The 21258-nt window shown below is 54.4% G+C and overlaps 1 protein-coding gene across 2 annotated transcripts in view; it reads left to right on the forward strand.

The window, feature by feature from the left end:
- Positions 1–6201: 6201 nt before the first annotated feature.
- GDPD5 (glycerophosphodiester phosphodiesterase domain containing 5) overlaps positions 6202–21258 on the forward strand; it is a 90618-nt gene continuing 75561 nt past the window's right edge. For both annotated transcript variants that reach the window (XM_036259726.1, XM_036259729.1), the window contains exon 1: positions 6202–6981. The gene's annotated coding sequence lies outside the window, so the exon portion shown is untranslated. The remainder of the gene's footprint in view (positions 6982–21258) is intronic.

The following is a 21258-nucleotide window of genomic DNA, read 5'->3' on the forward strand; positions in this document are numbered from 1 at the left end:
AGATTCTATTGTTAAATTAAATACTTAGATATTTTTAAATGTTTGCACTTTAATTTTTAATATTTTAAATATCAATGTAAACAGAAGTTCTCTGGGGTTTTCAATAATATTTGGCTCTGAAAAGGGTCCTAAGAACAAAAGGTTTGAAAATCAGCCCTCCAGTGTTATCATTATTCTACACCAACCAGTATTAGCCAGCAGGGGGCAGCAGAGGCAGCCAAATGAAGATGTTTGCATTTCTTTCAAGATACTGAGCCCTGACTGTTACTGGGTGTGACCTTCACCCTGTCTGTGCTGGAGACACAGAAATAAATCTGTGAAGTTCAATCCAGCAGGTAACTGACAGTGGTGGGGCTAAACCAGACATTCCCTGTTGTAGCAGGGGAGGTGCTGATAAAGGGTAAGCTTGGAGTTACCATGATCTCCATTATTCCCACTGGAGGCAAGGGAGCTGGAAGGATCTGGGAGCAGAGAGAACCCTGAAGCTCCCCACTCTTTCAAGAATAAAGCCTCGCCCTGGCCAGTTTGGCTCAGCGGTTAGAGTGCCAGCCTGCCAACTGGAGAGACCCGGGTTCGGTTTCCGCTAAAGGCACGTACCTCAGTTGCAGTTTGTCCCTCGCCCTGGTTGGGGTAGTGTGGGTGGCAACCATTCAATGTCTCTCTCTCGCATTGATGTTTCTCTCTCTCTTCCTTCCTCTCTCCCTCCCACTCTATCTGAAGATAAATGCAAAAATGTCTTTGGGTGAGGATTAAAAAAAAAAAAAAAAAGAATAAAGCCTGCAGAGATCCATGAGAATGAGAAGGGGGACCAGGTATCATTTTTATTAAGTTGACACAGGCATTTCCTGAAGCCATGTCCAATTCCTCCACCATGGGAAAGGGGACACCGCATATTTGTGGCTCCTTCCCCAGCTTCATGCCTCTCTTCACCGCCCCTGCTTACCTCGTCCTCCCGGGAGACACACTCCTTGCCTCCTGCGGCACTGAAGCCCCCAGGCCTGACCTTCAGCTGCCCCAGCGCACCCCCAAGTGGAAGTGCTGCCTCTCAGCCTCAGGTCTGTGCCGGCCTCTCCACGCACGTGTGGGCTTCCTCTCTTCCACGTGGCTTCAAGCCTCGACAAGCCTCCGCTCTGCCCCCTCCAGCTGCACCCCAGCACACGCCCTTCGGCAGCTACCTGGGGAAGGGCCGTCCACCTTGGCTCCAAGTGCACCCCTGCTCCTGCCTCCACCTGTCCTGGCCACCACCCTCAGTCCCAGCTATGGACCCGGGACACTTCAGTCCTGGTGCTCTTGGCCCTCGCTAACCTCTCCTTACAGCCTCCTCTTCTCTCCCCCTTTCTGACCAGTCCTTCTCTGGCTGTTCCCTGGGCTCTGTCCCCTGCCCGCTCCTCTCCCTGTGGATTTGCTGCCTCCTCCTTGCAAGTCCACTCCCTCCCTGGGCCACTCACCCCTCATCCCAAAGGCTGCACCTGGCTGTGGCCCCTTTCCTGAGCCCCAAGCCCCTCAAATTCCCTATGTCCCTTACCCCACTCTGACACCATCGGCAGCTTGCCTCTTTTCACTAAATGTTCCAGGTTCGGACACCCATCTCTCTTTGACATCCGGACTCTCCAAACAGGCCTCACACAGATTCCCTGCCTCAGTCTCTTCTCCAAACAGTGACCAGAGCAAGGTCTGAAGAGCAAACATGACCTTGTAACCCCTGCTCAAACACTCCCAAGGCTCCCCTCGCCCTCAGCACAGAAGCCACACTCAGAGAGACCTGTGTGACACGGCCCTGCCCACCTATCCAGCCAGACTCTCCTGACCGTTCTGCCTTGGCACTATGGACTGACTTCACACACACCCTGCTCCCTGCGCCTGGCTGCCTGAACGCCAGGTCTCCTTTCGTCCCTACCACCCGTGAGGGGCCATTGCTCTCATCTCCGTTTCAGTCATGAGAGCGCGGAGGCACTGAGAGGGAAGGTGATTGGACTGGGATGTGTGTCTGGCACCAAACGCAAGTTACCTTCCCTGTGAGGCTGCCCTTGACCCCACCTTTCCCTCCCCCTGCGGCCTCCTGTGTTCACAGGGCACTCTGCCCACCCCACTGCAGAGAGGCCTCGGGCGGGGCTCCTGGATTGTCCTGTCCTTCGATGCCCAGGGTTTGGTCTTGGACTTCTGTCCAGCTCAGAAATTGTTGGTAAATGTGGGATGAGCTTGGGGCACAGACAGAAACGAGACTCCATACCTTACCTTCTAGAGGCACATACTCTGGTGGGAAAACTGACCTACAAACAGCCCAAGACCCAAGGGGATCAATGTCCCAAGAGAGGCACAAAGAGCCTGCAGGGCCCAGCTGGTGAGGCTCAGGGGTTGAGCATCGACCCAAGAACCAAGAGGTCGCCAGTTTGATTCCCAGTCAGGGCACATGCCCAGGTTGTGGGCCCAATCCCCAGTGGAGGGCATGCAGGAGGCGGCCAATGTTCTCTCTCATTGATGTTTCTCTCTCTCTCCCTCTCCCTTCCTCTCTGTCTAAAATCAATCAATAAAAAAAAAAAACAAAAAAACCTGCAGGGTCACCAGCTCCAGTGGACAATACTGTGCTTGCTACAGGGGAGTTGGTTGGGTAGGCTCCCCAGAGGGGTCAACTTGTGTCCGGGGCCTTGAAGAATGGAGAAAATTCCAGTGGCGGAATGGGGCACCTACAGGCAAAAGAGCTGGGGAAAGGATTCCAGGCTGGCAGAGGCAGACAGGTGGGAAAGCAGGCTGTACTGTGAGGGCCATGAGTTCAGAGCCTACCGGCTGGTGAGCCACAGGAGGGCACGGCCACCTCCGCCTGCTGCTCCCTGGGATCCCCTGCCAGCACCCAGCTCAGTGCCTGTGCATAGTGGATGTACATAAGGATCTGTTGGAAGCAGGTCTCATGGGGCGTAGTTTTATGCAGTTCGGTGGCCCCGTTTAAGAGAGTGCTAAGTTCCTAGTATAAATGTCGGCACGAGGTGGATGTTAATAGCCACGAGAATGGGAAGCTGTGCAGCAGAGCGGAGGCTGCAGTAACTTCACTGTTCGTCCTCCTCTGAACATAAGGAGCGGGGAGGTTCTCAGAGAGGTGGGGCACCAGCTGACAAGGGTGGCCTTTCTGTCAGTCCCAGAGGCTCAGGTTCAGAGCCACCTTGGAGGCCTCAGCCACCCTCCCACACAAGCCACCATGACCATGCCTCTGCCAAACTGCATGAGCCTCTCTGGCCACATAAAGGCCTGATTCTCCCAGGTCAGGAGACTTCCTCCCCCTAAGCGGGGAGCCAGAGGGTGAATGTGGGCTTCTGAGAACTGTTTGCTGGTCACCCCCTGGCGACCTTGAGCACTCCTCTCTCTGGCCTCAGGGGTCGTAGAGGGTCCATTCTGAAAGCCTTCTTTTTATTCTGGCCTTCTGTTCATCGGAGCGCTGGGAGGCTCTCACAGCAGGGCTGCAGATAATTGCTGTCTGAGAGCCTCATTCAGCTCCCATTGCTGAGGTCTTACAGGGGCCAGCCGGACCAGCTGGGTGGGGGTGGGGGGTGCACCGCCTCAGAGGTGCGGGGCCAACTAGACCCGAAAGATACACTTACAGAGCCTTCGAGCTGAGAGATTCCACGACAAAAGTGCATTTCCTGGAGGAGTCCAGGGAGTCTTCTTAGAGGAGGAGACATTTGATTTGAGAGATGGAGCATTCATTCAACAATTACTTACTGGGCACCTACAGCAGTGAAAATGACAAATGGGCATTTGCCCCAAAGTTTCTTCCCTTCAGTCCAGCAGGGAAGCAGGAGTTGACTCAGGAGAGATGGGGAACACGGTTCCCCAGACAAGGGGAACAGCAAGAGCAACCGCATGGAGGGGAGAGATAGCATCCTGCTTGTGGACGGAGCTGAGTTTGGTGTGAGGGGAAAAGGAAGTGACTGGAAGATGAAGCTGGTGAGGTTGGCAGAGAGCAGTGTGGAGGGTCTGGAACACCAGGCTAGGGATTTAGAACTTGATCATACTGACAACTAGGAGCCACAGAAGATTCTAAACAGAGGGAGAAGTCACAAGGTTTCTTAGCACCATTACCAAGCTCAACACATTAGGCAAAATAGCCTCCTACCAGTCCTTGGGCCGCAGCCACCAGTGTAATTTTCCCAAGGCCAACCTGCCCACCCCAACCCTGGGCTTGGCTAGGAGAGGACACTCCCCAGCCTGGACTTCAACCTCCAGCTCAGCGTCTTTATTGTGCTTCCAATCATACTCAAAGGCTGGTGCACTCTCAAACGGGGAAGAGACAGAGCCTCTGGGTCTAGGACTCACTGAGGACTCCAACCCTTAAACCATGCAGACCATTTGCCTTTCGTAGGCTTTAAGTTTTTCATGCTACCTGGTTTCCTTACAAAGCTCTGTCTTTCCCATATCAAGACCTGGCTTAAAAATTTCCCAGGACACCCTTTTAATAATCAGTGAGTCCGGACTCAGGATCTTCAAGACTGGAGCCTCAGCATAACCCTGCTGAGTTCAGGGTTATGAGCAAGACCCCAGCAGAGTCCCTGGCCCCTAGAATAAAGTCAGAACTTCCTTCTGTCTGGCCCCACCTGCCTCTTCATAGTCTCTTCCCATTGGTCCAGGTATCCCTGCCCTGAGAGCTCTAGCCACCCTGAACTTGTCTGGGTCCTCCAGCAAAACAATGCTCTCCCTCACTTCCAGGGCTTTGCCTAACTGACCTCCCTGCCCAGAGCACTGCCCATTCCCTGAGGTTCCCTCCTGACTTCGCTAACCCCGACTTCTGGCATGAGCTTGCCTATCACTCCCTCAGGGAAGCCTTTCCTAATCCCCTAGTATGGGCCAGGGGTCACCAGAGGTGTTCTTTCAGACTACATGCCTTTGGTGCCTCTTTTTTTAAAAATATTTTTCTTTATTGATTTTTAGAGAGAAAGGAAGGAAAAGGGGGAGAGAGATAGAAACAGAGATGAGAGAGAACATCGATCTGCTTAGATGACATGCCTTTGTGCATGCTGTTTCCTCTGCCAGGAATAGATTTCCCTCCTTGCCTGCCCAGTCCTTGCCAAGCAGCAGGATTTCTGTTACCTTTATACAGATGAGGCACAGCAGGGCCAGAGAAGAGAGGTCCAGTAACCTGTTGCTAGAATGCCACAGCGAGGAGTGGATAAAATCCTGTGCCAGCTATATGGTCTTGAGAACACCGCTTAGCCTCTCCGTGCTTGGCGTCCTCACCAGTGAAATGGGTTACCTGCTGCATAAGGTTGGTGTGAGGCTTACAGAAAAGCTGTACTGCGCGGCCTCTATTCTTTTGCTCCCGAGGCCATCCATTCAACATTGGCTCCTTCTGACATCAAAACCCTGCAATGCCTGCCTTGCGCCCCGCCTGAGCAGGGTGCTGGAACTCGGTATATATAAGTCAGACACAGCTCCAGCCCCAGGTCCCTCGGGAGGGATGGGAGCAGAGGGCAGAAAGGTCACTGACAATCCTCTGTCAATAGTGACGCTCCCTCTCCCGTATGGGGCTGAGAAAGGCGGCATGCTTCAGGAAGTCCTCTCTTTGTTTTCAAAAACTTATTTTTCACCGCTTCTTGAATCTGGACATTTCACAGCATCCAACGCTCGCCTCCTCGCGCTGAGCCCTAGCAGCGGGGGAGGGCGAAGAGCCCTGTGAGAGCTGTGTCCCACCTCTTTGGGGGGCTCCACTTAGCCCACTACCTCGGATAACCCACCTTTATCCTGCTTCTTTCCCTACCCCGACCCCTGTTCCTATCACATGACTCCCTCTCTCCCAAACAAGGCAGTCCCCATGCCCCGGTCCCAGTCATATCAGTCCTTTCCACCTCTCCCTCCATGGGGTCCCCAGGTTACTCCTCCGCCCCACCCCCGCTCGGCTCTGTAAGCTGCCCTAGCCCATCACTGCTCTCTCTCCAGCCTCACCTCTATACTTTTGGCCCCGCCCTCTCCAAGGTAGAGTCCACGTTCCGCAGCGCTCCGCTCTCTTCCCACTGTCCCATTGGCTCCTGCTGCTTGACGGCGCGGACGGAGGGAGGGCACCTGGAGAGGGTCCCGCCCCTTGCCCGTGGTCTGGACGAAGGGGGGGGGCTCGGATGACTCCGCCCTCTTTGGGCGGAGCCTCGCTTGCTGGCTCTGAGGCTCTGGGCGGTGCTGCCTCAGCTCGGCTGGGCCCGCAGCTCCTTTTGGGGTGGGCGACCGGGATGACAGCGGCGGGGGTGGCGGCTGCTGCAGCGCGGGGCTGAGCGAGCGGCGTGCGAGCCAGGGGAAGAGGAGGAAGTGGAGCCGCGACCCGGAGCTCCGGAGTCAGGGGCCGCGCCGAGATCCGCCCGGTTTTGCAGAGCGAGCCGAGTCCGGACCTGGGAAGACTTCCCTCCGGGCTCCTATCTTCCCGGCCCGGCTCCTGCCGCCGCGGGTCCTCGCTGGCGTCCTCAGCAGCCCCGCCTGCCCCGGCCCCGGATTCCGCGTCGGGACGCTTCCAGCCCCACGGTCCGGGACGTCGTGCCCGGGGCTCCGGAGCCCCCGACTCTGATTCGGTGCACCTGGGCGGGACGCCCCTGGCCCACCATACGGGTCCATGGTTGCGGGCTCGGTCCCAGCCTTTTCTAGTGTGTGTCGGAGCCCCCAGCCCTCCGCCCGGCGTTAACGCTGGTTGTCCCCAAGATCCCGACTGAGTGCAAAGGAGCCCGGACGCCCCCAGCCTCTGTTTCCCCGAGACCTGGACCAGCTGCTTCCCACCGGTGCTTAGGACTTGGGAGCGGCGAGCGCCCAGGAAGCCCCGGCCGGGTCAAGCGCCCCGAGAAGGCTCCCGGGCAGGTTGGACAATCGGACTGAAGGTCGGACTGAATCAGACCTGGGTGGTACTGCGAGCCGAAGCTGCCTCCTTCCTGCGGTCCCAGGCCAGGGACTTGGCGCTTGCCCCGAAGAGAACACAGGGGCCCCTCTGCCCCGGCGGCCGGCGGGAGCCGAGAGCTGCAGGTGAGAGAGCCCCGGGCAGCCTCCCAACCCATCCGGGCCGCGCCGGGGCCGGCTGCGGGCGCGTGCCCGGCGCTAGCGAAGGCTGGAGCTGTCTGGAAGGGGGCAAGGGAACGGAGGGGGGAGAGGAGGGCGAAAAACGGGCACTTATTGAGCACCCATTGTGTGCGAGTCCACGCTCCACCCTTGCGGAAGTGGTCCTTCATTAAGGCTCACTAATAATACTCGGTGTGATAATAGGTGTCATGTACTGTTATGGGCGCTTACAGATGGGGAAACTGAGGCTCAACGTGGTTGAGGGGCCCTGCTGTTTTCACTCTGGAGGTGAGACTGGGAGGAGGGTTAGGTTGGAGAGGGAAAGAAAAAGAAAATGAAGAGAAAAAGAAAAGAAATTAATAGCCACCAGGCAGGAGGTGGTGGAAAGTGTCAAGGTGGTGCCACTTGTCATCCTAGAGCTGATCCTGAGGCTGAGAAGGTAGCTTTTCTGGCCTCCCTCTCTCCCCTCTGTGGCCGTGTCACCACCCAGGAAAGGTGCCCCAGAGCTGGGGGCAGAGGTGGGAAACCTCTCGCTTCCCCAGCTCCCCTCCCTTTGGGCCTTGGGCCAGACAGGAGAGCATGGCCCCTGCCGCAGACTCCAGGGTCTCCTCGGCCCTCTGCAAGTCCCCAGACAGTGCTTGTCTGTTGGGGAAACTCCCTGTAGAGGTCCCGAAGTCAGCCTATCCACGAGGAGGCCCCTCAGCACCCGTTCAGCTCACCTCCTTCACATTACCAACAGGGTGTGAGTATGTGGGATGAGGGGTGGGAGTAGGGTGTGTGTGTGTATGTGTGTGTCTGTGTGCGCCAATTGTCCCAGGTCCTCAAGCAGTGAGTGAGTGGTTGAGCCACAATTACACTTTAGGAAACCTTCCCAAACATCCTTCAAGGCATCCACTCCCCCTCCCAGTGAGCATCTTCTGGGTGGGTGGCTGGGTCTTTCCCCACCCCTGATGGGAGGTCAGGCTGACCACATATGAGGCTGTTGTGAGAGTCTGTGTGGTTTGTGCTGGGTTCCAAGACATACCAGCAGCCTCATAGCCTTTGGCCCAGACTAAAGATCTAACCTTAGCCTCTCCTGGGCAAGGGGAACCAGCAAGACACCTCTGACCCGCGAGGGGAGAGCTTGCTCACCGGCTCAAGGCTGGGGCTGCCAGAGCTGGGGGCCCAGTCCTAGGTGTCTGGATTTTCAGGTAGGGGTTCCTTCTGCTACCCACCCCTCCCCACTACAGGGGAGTTCAGGGAGAGGGGTGTTGTGAAAGGCTTGGCATGGATTCTATAGGCTCTTGTTCTGGGTGGGATAGGGGAGGGGACACGAGTTCTCTGAGCCCTGTAACCTTGGCTGGGACTGTTTAACCCCTGCTGTGCCCAGCTTCCTGGAGTCTAGGGGAAACCACCTGGAAAGCCCCTGGGAGGTGGAGGAGAGTGAGTTCACCTGAAAGCTGGAAGCTCCGTCCGTCCGTGGGGATGGAAGGGTCAGGGGAACTGCAAGAGAAGGTGACTGAGGGGCTTGGGATTCCTCCCAATCCGTGGAGATTTAAATCCTCAAAATAATCCCTGCCTCTCAACAAAGCTCCTTGTTGATGAAATAATTTCACACCTTTGATCTCATTCAATGGAAAGAACCTGCACTGAGGCAAACAGGGTTGGGGAGCCACATGCACTCAAGCCTCCCAGCCTCACCTGTAAAATGGGGTCAAGGGAGGCTGTGTTACCGGTTCAGTTAATGGGGCTATCATATCTGACACACTGTCAAGTGCTAAAGAGGTGTGTGTGTTTGTTTTTTGTTTTATTGTTTACCGCGACTGGGATTGTTATTAATGCCTACCTTGAGTGGGACACTGAGAGGTGAAACCCCTCGCCTTTGAAACAAATGCAGAACCTTTGCATTTGTTTCACCAACTGAGTGCTAACTGCATACCAGGTGCCTGGAAGTTCCCCGATGGAAAAGGCAGTGTGATGACTAGCTCACAACTGGGTGGGCTAAGCGGCACAGGCAGATAGTGGTGAGACAGACCAGATGGGTGTGAGTTCGCTCTGCCTCCCACTGGCCATGTGGCACTGGGCAGATCACTTCACTCCTCGGAGCCCCAGCTTCTGCTCTGTAAATTAGAATTCTTCCTTTATGAGGTTGTTGTGAATATTAAGTGAGATATAAATATACAGTGCTTGGCAAAATATCTGCTTCCTTCCCTATAAGGAAAGGAAGCTTGAATTTTGACCAGGAAATCTGGGAAAATTCTCAGGCTTGCCTTAGATTAGAATGCAGGCTACTGTTGCAGGCTCACAGACCTAGGTTTGTTCAGTTGGGACTCTTGTGTGGGTCAGGCTCTCCTGTGCCACCTTCCTGGTCTCATGGCCCTCTGGAATCTGCTTGGGGACCCTGGCACGGGGCTTGGGAGACTAAGCCCCCACCCCAGGGCCAGGGTTGGGGAGTTGGTATTTATTCCTCTGCCTCTTTGTCTGGCCTCCCTTAGGCACAAAGGTCCAGTGAATAATTTATGGGTCCCCTCAGCTAGGAGGCAGGCTCAGAGAGAGTGCTCTGTGCCCAGCTGAGCTTCTGAATTCCGTCCTCCCCCCAGAGGAGGTGGTTTATTTCTGTTAGTGCTATAAGAAATCTTGGACATGGGGGGACGGAGACAGGACAGGAAGAAAGTGACCTGTTATCAACCCTGTCTTTTCTCCAATGGAAACCAAGTTAGCTGAGTTAGGGTCAAGCTGTGGGCCTCTGATTCCCAATGGGATGAGAAATGGCAGGGAGAGGCCCTTGATGACTGGAGTAACCATGGAAGGCTTCATCAAGGAGTAAGGGGTCTAGGCTGGGGTTAGTGGCAACTTGCTATAGAGAGTAGGGGTCCTGACATCAGCTCAGCGTTGAATCCTGGCTGTGCTGCTTACTCACTGTGAGACTAAAGCAAGACACCTGATCCCGCCAGGCCTCCATTTGTTCCTCTATGAAAGTAGGGTTGTTGTGGGTGACTGTGAGGTTATATATGTGAAACATGTGGCCCGATAGTACTTAGTGACGGGAACTTCCTTGTGAATGTGAACCACGAGTGGGCTAACAGCCGGGGAGATGGGATAGGGTAGTGAGCAGAGAAGTGGGTTGCACGCTAGGGTAGTGCTGCCAGGGGTTTATAGGGTCAGTGAGGCGTGTAGAGAACAGGGGCTGATGACCAGATGGTAGAGGGCCTTGAATGTCAGACAGATTTCACATTTCAGAAAGCATCATGGAGTACCTACTCAGAACCCTTAAGATGGAGACCGGGCCCCTTTGCTGTGTATTCAAGGCCTTGCCCACTGTAGCCACTGCATGGACCTCTGGCTTATTGCTTATCACTGTCTCCTAAACATACCACACATGGCCCCATCACTACTTCTATGCTTGTGGGGTTCCTCCTGTCAGAACTGCCATCCCTGCCTCTTTTCTGCTCACCCCCCCATCTGTTGAGGTCCAACTCCAGTCGCAAATTACCCCAGAAACATTCCTGGATTATCCAGCCCTCTGGCCACACCCCTCTGCATCTTTAACATTTCACATTATCGGTAATAAATAACACCTACCATTGCGTCCCATTCTACAGTCTATAGAATGTATCCACATACTCAATAATAACACTGTGACGATGACATTAATGGTAGCTAAAGCTTTGGGTACTTATTATGAGCCAGACACTGCTAAGCACTTTACAGACACTCTCATTCACAACTCTGGAGGTCACTACTGTCATCTCCCAGAAGTGGGGGCTCAGAGAGGTGCATTGGCTTGCTCAAGGTCACACAGCTAGACAGTGGGGAGTGAGGAGTCAAGCCCATGCCCCTACCTGGGACTAAACAGACAACTTGACAGCTTTTAGAAGATAACCTGTCTCCTCAACTGGAGCCAAGTACCTTGAGAGCATACTTTGCATGTAAAAAGCTTGGAAATGAGCCTTATTTTCAAAGCCAAGGAAGGGCCATGCTGGGGTTTACCGTGGGGCTCAGGAAGGAACCCCCGGCCAGGCATTCAGGGCCATGGGCCGTGCACTGGCTGGCTTTGTGATTTGGGTGAATCAGCCTCTTTCTGTGGTCCTGTTTTTCCACCCGGGAGTGGGGGTGGTTTCCGAGCTCCAGGAGTTCCAACTTCTGCAGTGTCCTTCATGACCCTGGAAGGTAGAGGAGGAGACCACAGCATCAGGGCCAGAGGATGTGGTGTGCTGGGCGGCTGTGATTCTTGGCCTGGCTTCTGTCTGGGACAGTGGGCTCTGTAGTTAGCTGCTGCCTTTTCCGAAGGAGGGTGGTGCCCTGTGCTGCTGGCAGCATGGTCATTAGCTGGGCAGAGGAGACTCTGTGAATTGGAAGCCAGCTGGGCCAGGCCAGGTTGGCAGTGCTGGAGGCAGGCTGGCCCAGCCACAGCAGGGTCATTGGCAGGGCAGCTGGCAGGGCAGCCACTGCTCCTCCCTTTGCAGCCTCCAGGGCAGTGGCAAGTACCCACTGGGCACCAGAGCTTTGTAGGCCAAGGCATGCCCTTGCTCTTGTTGTGGTGGTCATGGGAGTGGAAGAGTGAGGAATCTAGCCAGGCCCCAAGATGCCTCCTCCAGAAGCTTGCCAGGACTCCTCCCAAGTAGGCGGAATTCAACCCTCCTCTGCAGATCCATAGCCCTCGCTCACTCTCTGTGGTCTGGGAACGGGGGCTGTATAGGTCTGCTTTCCTTGCCAGCCAGTTGGAACTAGCTTCTGTGCCATTCCAATCCTCCCTCCCCACCACCCAGAGTGCCTAGCAGCATCCCTAGGCAACCACCTGGGCAGGAGAGGCAGTGTGCATGGCCCCTTGGGCAGGTCGCTCAACCCTTGTACTTATAAAAGGGGGCTAATAATAGGAAGTAGGAGTTAATTGGGATGATGGGAAGAAGATGCTGCATCAGCCTGAGTCCACTTGCCCATCCTCTTGGTAGCCCTGTGAACAGTGACTCAGTAGGAAGCTGACTGAAGAGTACAGCTAGTGATGCCGGGAGGGAGGGTGTGCCAGGTGGCAGGGATGGCTTCCCAGAGGAGGACACTTTGCTGTCTGGGGAGGACTTGTGTCAGGTGGGATTTGTAGAGCTATGATTCCCATCACCTTCCTGTGGATGGGAGAGGAGGAAGGCTCCGAGCTGAGTTCAGGACAGGGAACAGGATGTCCAGGGACCTGGTTATTCTCGCCTCAGCAGCAGGAGTGACCAGGTGGGAGGAGCCACCTGGGCCCAGCTTGCAGATGAGTCCTTCCTTAAGCAGCATTCATTTGCCCCTTCCCTCTTCAGCACCTAGCAGAGCACCTAAAAGACAACAGGCACTTGGGGAGGGCATATGGAGTGAATCCCAGGTAAAGGACAGCCCAGCAAGGAGAGAAGGACACAGAAACAGTGACAACACAGAATGTGGCAGGGAAGGACCTGGGCTGGGGTTGTCCAGTGCTGGGTGGGAGGAAGTCAAGAAAGGCCTCCCAGTGGTGGTGCTCCCAGAGCTGAGCTTAAAGGGTCCTTTATCACACGTGTGCACACACACGTGCGCACACACGCGCGTACTCTGGCACTGCTGTGAGGTCAGCGCTAGGAAGGAGCTCAGAAGTGGATGGTTTCTGCCTCCAGGTAGCCGGCTAAGGTAGAACTCAGGCAGACCTCAGGTCTGCTGGACTCCACAGGCCTCGCTTTTCCCACTGCCTCATGCGGTCTCGCCATCTGTGACATTCTGTTTGAGGGCACAAGGCAGGCAAGAAAGCAATTGGGGAGGAAGTGTGGGCCAAGGTCTGAGTGTCCCAGCTCTTCCCAGGCCTGGGACCAAATCTCCTACAGAAAAGAACAAACAGGCCTTGCTCCCAAGGCACACCCGCCAGCAGAGGTGGTCTTCCAGCGTTCATCCTGCAGCTGTTTAGCTCCAAATGAGAAGACTCTATTTTTAAAAATGCCAGGAAGAATTCCCCTCACCCTCCCACCCAGGAGGTTCAAAGGAAAGTTTTCTTCTATTGACTAGGGAGCCAGGGCCCCCCAAGTATCTTAAAAGTGGTCACCCCAGAGGCAGCCTGAAGTCAGGGCCTCCCTGTGCTGCTTGCACTCGTGGCTGACTGGGAGACCTTGAGAATATAAACTCATCTCGTATATTTTGTCTGTTCTTTGCCCTTCCTGCAAAATGGGGTCAGAGTAGTGAAGCCCTTCTCTCCTCCAAGAAGCGTGGGGGTGGGGCACTTGTGAGTGGGCATTTGTGCCCATGGTGCTCAAACTTTGCTGCACACATTAGCATCATTTAGGAAAATTTATTTTATTTTTATTATTTTTTCCTTTATTGATTTTAGAAATAGAGGAAGGAAGAGGGAGAGAGAGAGAGAAACATTGATAAGAGAGAACATCGATTGCCCCCTCCTGCATGCCCCCCACTGGGGATCAGACCCTCAACCTGGGCATGTGCCCTGACTGGAATCAAACCGGCGACCTCTTAGTGCATGGGTCGACGCTCAATCACTGAGCCACACTGGCCAGACTCATTTAGGAAACTTTAAAAGTCCTTCTTGGGCCTCACCCCACAATCCAGGGCAAGACCCAGGCATCAATAGTTTTCTAAAGCTCCAGGCAACGTCCACACTGTGCAACGGGCCTCCTGCAACTTCCCTCATGGCACCTGCCCATCCCCATGACAAGGAGCTCATTGCTTTCAGCTGCCCCCTCCTCTGTGGCACTGCCCTCCCTGGGACCTCCCTGCCTGGCAAAACCAGGGAGTGGAAAGACCTTCCCATCCAACACAGTTGGGTTCCAACACTCCTCTGCTCTTTGCTTGGGTATGTTCTTGGAGCCTCGGTGTTCTCATCTGAAAATAGGAGTGACAATAGTCCTTCTCTGAAAGGGCCATAGAGACCAAACAAGGCCACCCAGGAAGCACTTGCGCAGTGACCGACACGTCTACCACGTGCAGCACAAGGTCACAGACTGGCAGGGCCGGGCTGCACTCAGATCCTGGACTCCCCTGCATGCCGATCCTCCTGCCCTCGCCACCTGAGCCTGGAGTCTCAGAGATGGCTGCTGGGGGGAGGGGAGGGACTAACACCCAGTCTTGAGGCCCTTTCCTCCTGTTCCCCTTGTCTCTAAGAGATAAGACAGGACAGAAGCATTTTGTTTTGCTTGGTTTTGTTTTAATGGCCAAAGCTCTCCTTAACAATGAAGCCTTGTCTGAATCTGGTTGTTTTTCCAAATGGACACCCAACTGCACCGCCCGCTTGGGGCCCCCACCTCCCATCCCACCTGGAAGAATGTCAGAGGGTTTCTTTTTCATCTAGGGGAGGGGACTGGGGAGACACTGGAGGCCTCTGTCTGGCCCTCACCAATAATTGACCCCAATTAAGTCAGCTGGAAGCTAGTTCACTAAAATGATTTCAAGGTAGTTACCGGGATGGATTTTGGAGGCAGAAAAACTTGTGTTTGGGTCCTGGCTTTGTCTCTTACTGGCAATATGACCCTGGGTGAGTCATTTCAGCATTTTATTTTATTTTATTTTATTTTATTTTATTTTATTTTATTTTATTTTATTTTATTTTATTTCATTTTATTATTTTATCCTCACCCGAGGACATTTTTTCATTTTTTGTTCAGATAGAACGGGAGGGAGAGAGAGGAAGAGAGAGAGAGAGAGAAACATCGACGTGAAAGGGACACATCGAGTGGCTGCCACCTGCACGACCCAACCAGGGCCGGGGACAAACTGCAACCGAGGCACATGCCCTTAGCGGGAACCAAACCTGGGTCTCTCTGGACCGCAGGCCGACGCTCCAGCCGCTGAGCCAAACCGGCCAGGGCTCATTTCAGCTTTTTAGCACCAGTGTCCTCTTCTGTGAAATGCATAAATAGGATGCACTTCCTGGGTTGTTCTGAGAAGCAAATGAAGTGCTTGGTGTGTAAAGCTGAGTGCCTGCCATATAGTGAGCGCTCAGAAACGGTCAACAATCATTCTCACTGAGAACTGAACTCTGCCTTTGCCCCTTCCTTCACTGGGAAAGGTCCTGCTCCCTGTGCCCAGCCTGCTCCACGTGTGGGGCGGGGCGGGCTCCAGGTGGAGGCCTGCATCCTGCTAACTGCTTTTCTGTAACTTTGTTTCATGCACACTGTATCTAGAGAAGGCTCTGAGGGCCGTTGGTGGTAGTGCTTGGTCTCCTCTGTAACTTTGTTTCATGCACACTGTATCTAGAGAAGGCTCTGAGGGCCGTTGGTGGTAGTGCTTGGTCTCCTCTGTAACTTTGTTTCATGCACACTGTATCTAGAGAAGGCTCTGAGGGCTGTTGGTGGTAGTGCTTGGTCTCCTCTGTAACTTGTTTCATGCACACTGTATCTAGAGAAGGCTCTGAGGGCCGTTGGTGGTAGTGCTTGGTCTCCTCTGTAACTTTGTTTCATGCACACTGTATCTAGAGAAGGCTCTGAGGGCCGTTGGTGGTAGTGCTTGGTCTCCTCTGTAACTTTGTTTCATGCACACTGTATCTAGAGAAGGCTCTGAGGGCTGTTGGTGGTAGTGCTTGGTCTTCTCTGTAACTTTGTTTCATGCACACTGTATCTAGAGAAGGCTCTGAGGGCCATTGGTGGTAGTGCTTGGTCTCCTCTCTGGCCCAGCCAGAGGTGTATCAGCCCAGGTGAACTGCTTAGGCAATAGGGATGTAGCAGACACACCAAGGAGAGCACAGCACCGGGGCTAGCAGCCCCTGGGAACAGTTATGCCCATATTATGCCCCAGGCCGAAGCTGCACAGGGAGGAAGTGGTCAGCTCTATGGACAGGGCCTGTGGTCTGCAGTAGAAGGAATCAGTCAGCCCAGGAGAACTATTGGGGGAATAAAACCTCAACTATCCTTCTTTACTCCAGTCTCCCACTGGGTGAACCTACCCAGAAACCAGTGGCATGGAACCCAAAGCAGTCCCCTGAGATCAGCCTCCAGGTCCCCACGCAGGGCGGAGAGTGGATCTGGAAAGGCAAACAGGAGACATTTCTTACTCTGTCAGTCCAAAGGTGTGGAATCCCCTGGTCTCACCCTCCTTAGGATGCAGTTTAAGGAGCATCTGTTGTTCCTGGGCATTATGAAGGTAGTCTCTGCCCCCCCCCCCGCCCCGAGAAAGCCGAAGCACCCCCACTGCCACATCCCCTCAGGGAGGAGTTCTGGGGTGCCCTCTCTCCATCTCTGCCTCTCCAGCGGTGTCTTAGCACCCCTTCGAGATTGGTGCCCAGGTCCCCGCCCACTGTGCCCACCGCTTCGTCCAGCTCTGCCCCCATGGTCCTCGCAGGACTTGGCGATGAGTTTTCTCCAGCCTGAACGACCTATGTGTCTGTCCCTCTTAGTCAGGCAGTGTGGAGCAGTGGTTGGAACACAGGTTCTGGAAATAGACTTTCTCCTGAAATCCTGACTCCACCATAATATGGCCGGGGAGCTACATCGTGTGTCCCCTTAGTCTGTCTGAGCCTTGGTTTCCTCATCTTCGAAGTGGAGATAACAGAGAGCAGGGTTGTTGTGAGGACTAAATGAGTGAATCAGCGTAAGTGCCTAGGACAGTGAGGGTGCCCCGTAAGTGATGGTCTTCACCTTCTTCACAAATGGTACAGTGAGAGCCCAGAACACACAGTGTGGCTGGACCACTAGTGAGAGGGCAGGGACCGTCACCCCCTCGGTCTAGGTTCTGCTCCAGTGACGAGTTCCCACAGCCCTGCCACATGGTGGACACTCAGCTGTCAGTTCTCCACCCCCTCCCTGCAAACCGTGTCCTGTGAACAGTGGCCTCTCATTCTACCGAGCTGCAGTTTGCCCATCTGTAAAAAAAAAAAGCAGTTGGACTAGATGGCCCTAGGTTCTGCCCCTTGCCCCAGGGGCTGGGAGGAAGAGGACTTGGACTGTCCCTGCTCTGGAGGAGCCCCTGGAGGCTGGGGTGGGGACAGTGGTTGGAGCACAGTCCAACGCTCTTCCTCAAAGGGCGCGCAGGGCAGCCACGGGGAGACAGTGAAAACGGAACCCGGAGAAGAATGTGGGAAATCAGGGAGGCTTCGTGGAGAAGGGGACGTTTGAAATGAACCTTGACAGTAGGCTAGGACTCGACTGGTCCACATCGGATGGGAAAGGCCTTGTCAGAGGGGGAGAGTAAGCTTGAGGCAAGGAGGCTCGGCGCAGGCTGCAGCCGGGAACGGGGCGCTCAGCAGACCACAGGCAGAGTGATGATCCGGAAAGCATTCGGCTGTCTGGAGTCGGGCAGCCTGGGTTTGAATCCTGGCTCAGTTTTTTACTGTTTTTTTTTTGTTTGTTTTTTTTTTTACTGTGGGCAAGTGGCTTCTCTGACCCTCCGTTTCCCCATTTGTAGAGTAGGGGCAGTCGTCCTAGGGCTGGGCAGTGACAGGCAGTGTGCTGAGTGTGGCTGGAGAAGTCAGGCTGCAGAGAAGTCAGGGACCCGAGGGGCCTGTCTTGGTCCGTGCTTCCTCCCCTCGGGACAGCCTTATCTCCAGAGCGGGGCAAAGGTCCGGGTAGGCTGGTGTCAGGTGAGCTCAGGGGCCCCAGCTCAGAGATGGCCCTGGTGTAGCTCTCTTACGTGCCCTCCTTAGAGCTGGGCAGCCACCAGCAGCTCGGGGATCAGCCCCTGACCCCAGAATGAGCCATGCTGAGCTCAGATAGCCCGCAGGAGCCTATGAAGACCACGTGAGGGAGTGTGGGGCCAGGCAGGCCATGCACGTGTTGCTGGGCCAACACTATGGGCCCAGGACAGGGTGCCTAGATGTGGGATGTGGGGAGAAGATGTGTTAGGGCACGTTGTAGGTAAAGCCCCCATGAGGCCCCCAGGGCGTATTGTCTTGAGAGGAGCTGAGCAGGCCTAGAACACAGATCCCTTTCTTTCTAGCGGGCCACCACTGAGATCTCCATCTCCTGCCTGGCAGGAATGCTCCGGCATCCCTGCTCCCCCCTGGGTGTTTGAAGAGAAGCCGTGAGATGCCCTGGTGGTGTGTGTTGCTTTGATCCTCAAAGGTCTTCCTGAGAAGGGAGGTGTGTGGTCTTCTAAGTCAGTCCTGGCTTTGAAGCCCAGCTCTGCCTCTTTTGAGCACAGCTTTGAAGACATTGGGCAAGTCACTTAACCTCTCTGAGCCTCAGTTGCTCACCTATAAAATGAGGGCAGTAGCACTTACCTTCTAGGTCTCTTTATTGATTTTAGAGAGAGAAGAAGGGAGAGGGGGAGATCGATGAGAGAGAACATCGATTGGCTGCCTCCAGCATGCCCCCCACTGGGGATTTGGTCCACAACCTGGGCATGTGTTCTGACCGGGAATTGAACCGGCGACCTCTTGGTGCATGGGTTGACGCTTAACCACTGAGCCACACTGGCCGGACACCTTCTAGGTTCATTTTGAAGTTGAAATGACATACTGGATGAGGCAGCATCTTGTATGTTAGATTCCACAACCACCCTCATTCTGCTCCCTTTTTCTGTGCATTGTCCATTTTTAACGCAGCCTCGGGAAGTTCTTTTTTTTTTTTCCTTTTTTTTTTTTTGGTCTAACTTAAATCCGTTATGCTGCAACTGGAACCTCCTCCCTCATGTTAGGGCTCTGCAGAGGCAGACCAAGCCCTCTATTCAAATGTGCCCCATCAGTGCCTGCTGTGAGTGAGGCAGGGAATGGAGTAACTGGGAGTTTGTTTTGACCTTGGAGCCCAGAGGCTCAGCTGTCAATAGCTAGCACCTCCTGACCAGCCTGGAGTGGGGGTGGGTGCATCATCTTGGCTGTGCACACTGTTCTTCCTCTCCGTGCTTGATTCATGCTCCAAAGGGACGACTCTGGGGCAGTGGCCTGGGCTAAAAGGCTGGGGTCCCAGCATCTACCGCACCATTTTCATACTGTGTGGCCTGAAGCCAGTTAGCAACCTCTCTGGGCCACTGTAGGCTTATGAGGATGTCTGTGCCCAAAAACCCTGTCTCTCCGGTGAAGACTATGCAATTCCACCTGTCCCCAACCTGGGAAGCTGGGAGATTAGTGTCCTTCTGGGGCCACCTCTCCCCCAGGGCTCCCATGGCAGGCGGTGAGCTGGGATTCCTGGTGGGTTGGGAATCCCGGACCAGGGACTTTGAGGACCTGGATCGCCTCCTACCCCACCCCCCCACCCCCCAGCTAAACTCATCCAGCTCAAGGTCAGTGGAGTCCCTCGTTGAAGTAGCTTCTTTCCCACGTGAAGTCTGCTTTAATTCTTCATTTTGTGGGTGGGGAGCCCCAGGGTCAGAGGTGAGATGACTGGCCTGAGGTCCCCCGGCCTGTCAGTTGGGAGTGGGGAAGGAGTCCGCATGACCCCTGGGCCAGGTTGCCCCTCAGCAGGGGTGGAGCACAGTGGAGCCAGGTGGTTACCAGCAAGGCAGTTTCTGGTCTGGGAGGGGCCCCATGGGCTGTGTGGGGGTTAGCTGGGGCTCCGGGGCAGCCCAGTCCCTCTCCTTGGGAAGAATGTGGCCAAGGAATGCAGGAGGTGGAGGGATCAGGAACCCCAGAGTTCTGGGCTGCGGCCAGTTCTGAGTGCCCCTGTGAACTTCAGTGTTTGGTTTCATGGAGAAATCAAGACTTCTTTCTTGTTGGCTTTGGACACATAATAGTTTACCTTTTATAAAGTGCTTTGATATTCATGATGTCACTGAATCCTCACAGCAGTCTGTGAGAGGCAGCGCGGGACTTGCTTGGGAGGGCAAGGGGAGGAGCGGCTCTGGACTCACAACCCTGGCTCCCACCTGCTCTGCCCGTGGGCAAGTGAGTGACCGGCAGAGCCTCTGCTTGCTCATCCTGAAGGGGACAACCATTCCCCCTTCGGGACAATCATTCCTCGTAACAAACAGCAACAGCTGGCTTGCTGGCTGTGCACATTAGGTGAGATAAGGTCTGTAACCACTGATCCAGTGCCTGGTGCAATGTAGTAATTTTTGTGATTTTTATTATCAGCACACTTTACAGATGGGAAGATCGAGGCTCAGAGAAGGAAGGTATCTTGCCTGAGGTCATGTAGTGATTTAACTTGGTCCTTCAGATTTCCTATCTGTGGTTTTTTTTTTTTTTCCCTCCAACACCTCCTTCTCTCTCCTCAAGTGACCAAGTGTCCAGACCCCTCATTCATCTAGTCTTGAACACGCGGTGCTGTCTGAAGAGGACTTGTGTCCCCCTGCCACCTAATAGCGCTTCTCTGGCACACAGTAAGCACTTTAGAAACGTTTGCCCTAGGTTGGCCCAGCTGTCAGTGTTGGCCCGTGGGTGGAAGGGCCTCGGATTTTATTCCCGATCAAGGGCACATACCTGGGTTGCGGGTTCGATCCCTGGCCCTGGTCAAGGTTGTGTGGGAGGCAACCAATCGATGTGTCTCCCTCACGTCGATGTTTCTCTCTCTCTCCCCCTCCCTCCTTTCCTTCCACTCTGTCTAAAAATCAAAGGAAAATATCCTCAGGTGAGGATTAATTAAAAAGAAAAAATGTCTGTCCTGTACATGACTCTGCTGATAAATTGCTGTAAAAATGTAAGGCAGCTAAGGCTTGTGCCCCTAAGCCTTCCTGCTGCTCCATTTCCCCTTTACAAACAGCCCTTCCATTGTTTTGGTTGGAAGCCTTTGTGAAAAGAATTGATACTTCCTTTCTCTGCTCTGGTTAACCTCTCAGGGATGGGCTTTGGGGATACTGGCTGCTCGCTGGCAGTGCTGAGACATTGGCTCCCGCACCAAGGGACCCTGGGCTGCTGCACCTGTTCAGCGATAGTTTCTGCCTTTTTGGGTTTCTGGCTCTTTTCACCCTGACCCTTCAGTCTGCTGTCCACAGCCTTGCCTCCAGCACCCAGCACCTCCTTCTTCTCCGCGCGTGTGTGTGTGTGTGTGTGTGTGTGTGTGTGTGTGTGTGTCCTTCCGAATTTGCTGCTTCTACAGGTGAGGACTGAGAAATGGGACAATTGAGCTTGTTAGAATTGTTTCATCTATTCATTCATACCTATTCAGTCGGCCATTATTTATCCTGGGTTTTTCTAGGGATTCATCCACCCACCCATCCATTCATCTATCTACCCATTCATCTATCCATCTCCATCCATCCATCCATATATCTATTTATCCATCCAGCCACCTCCCCATCCTGACTGAGAACCTCTGCAGTGGCTTGTGATCAATCCGCACGTGACCACACCCTCCCGGCAGTGCAGGCGGGGGAATAAGGATGCACATAGCAAATGCCAGTACAGGACTTTACAGTTCGTAATCTGCCTCTGCCTGTATCACCACGCTG

The sequence above is a fragment of the Molossus molossus genome, unplaced genomic scaffold, assembly GCF_014108415.1.
Source record: "Molossus molossus isolate mMolMol1 unplaced genomic scaffold, mMolMol1.p scaffold_m16_p_13, whole genome shotgun sequence".
NCBI lineage: Eukaryota > Metazoa > Chordata > Mammalia > Chiroptera > Molossidae > Molossus > Molossus molossus.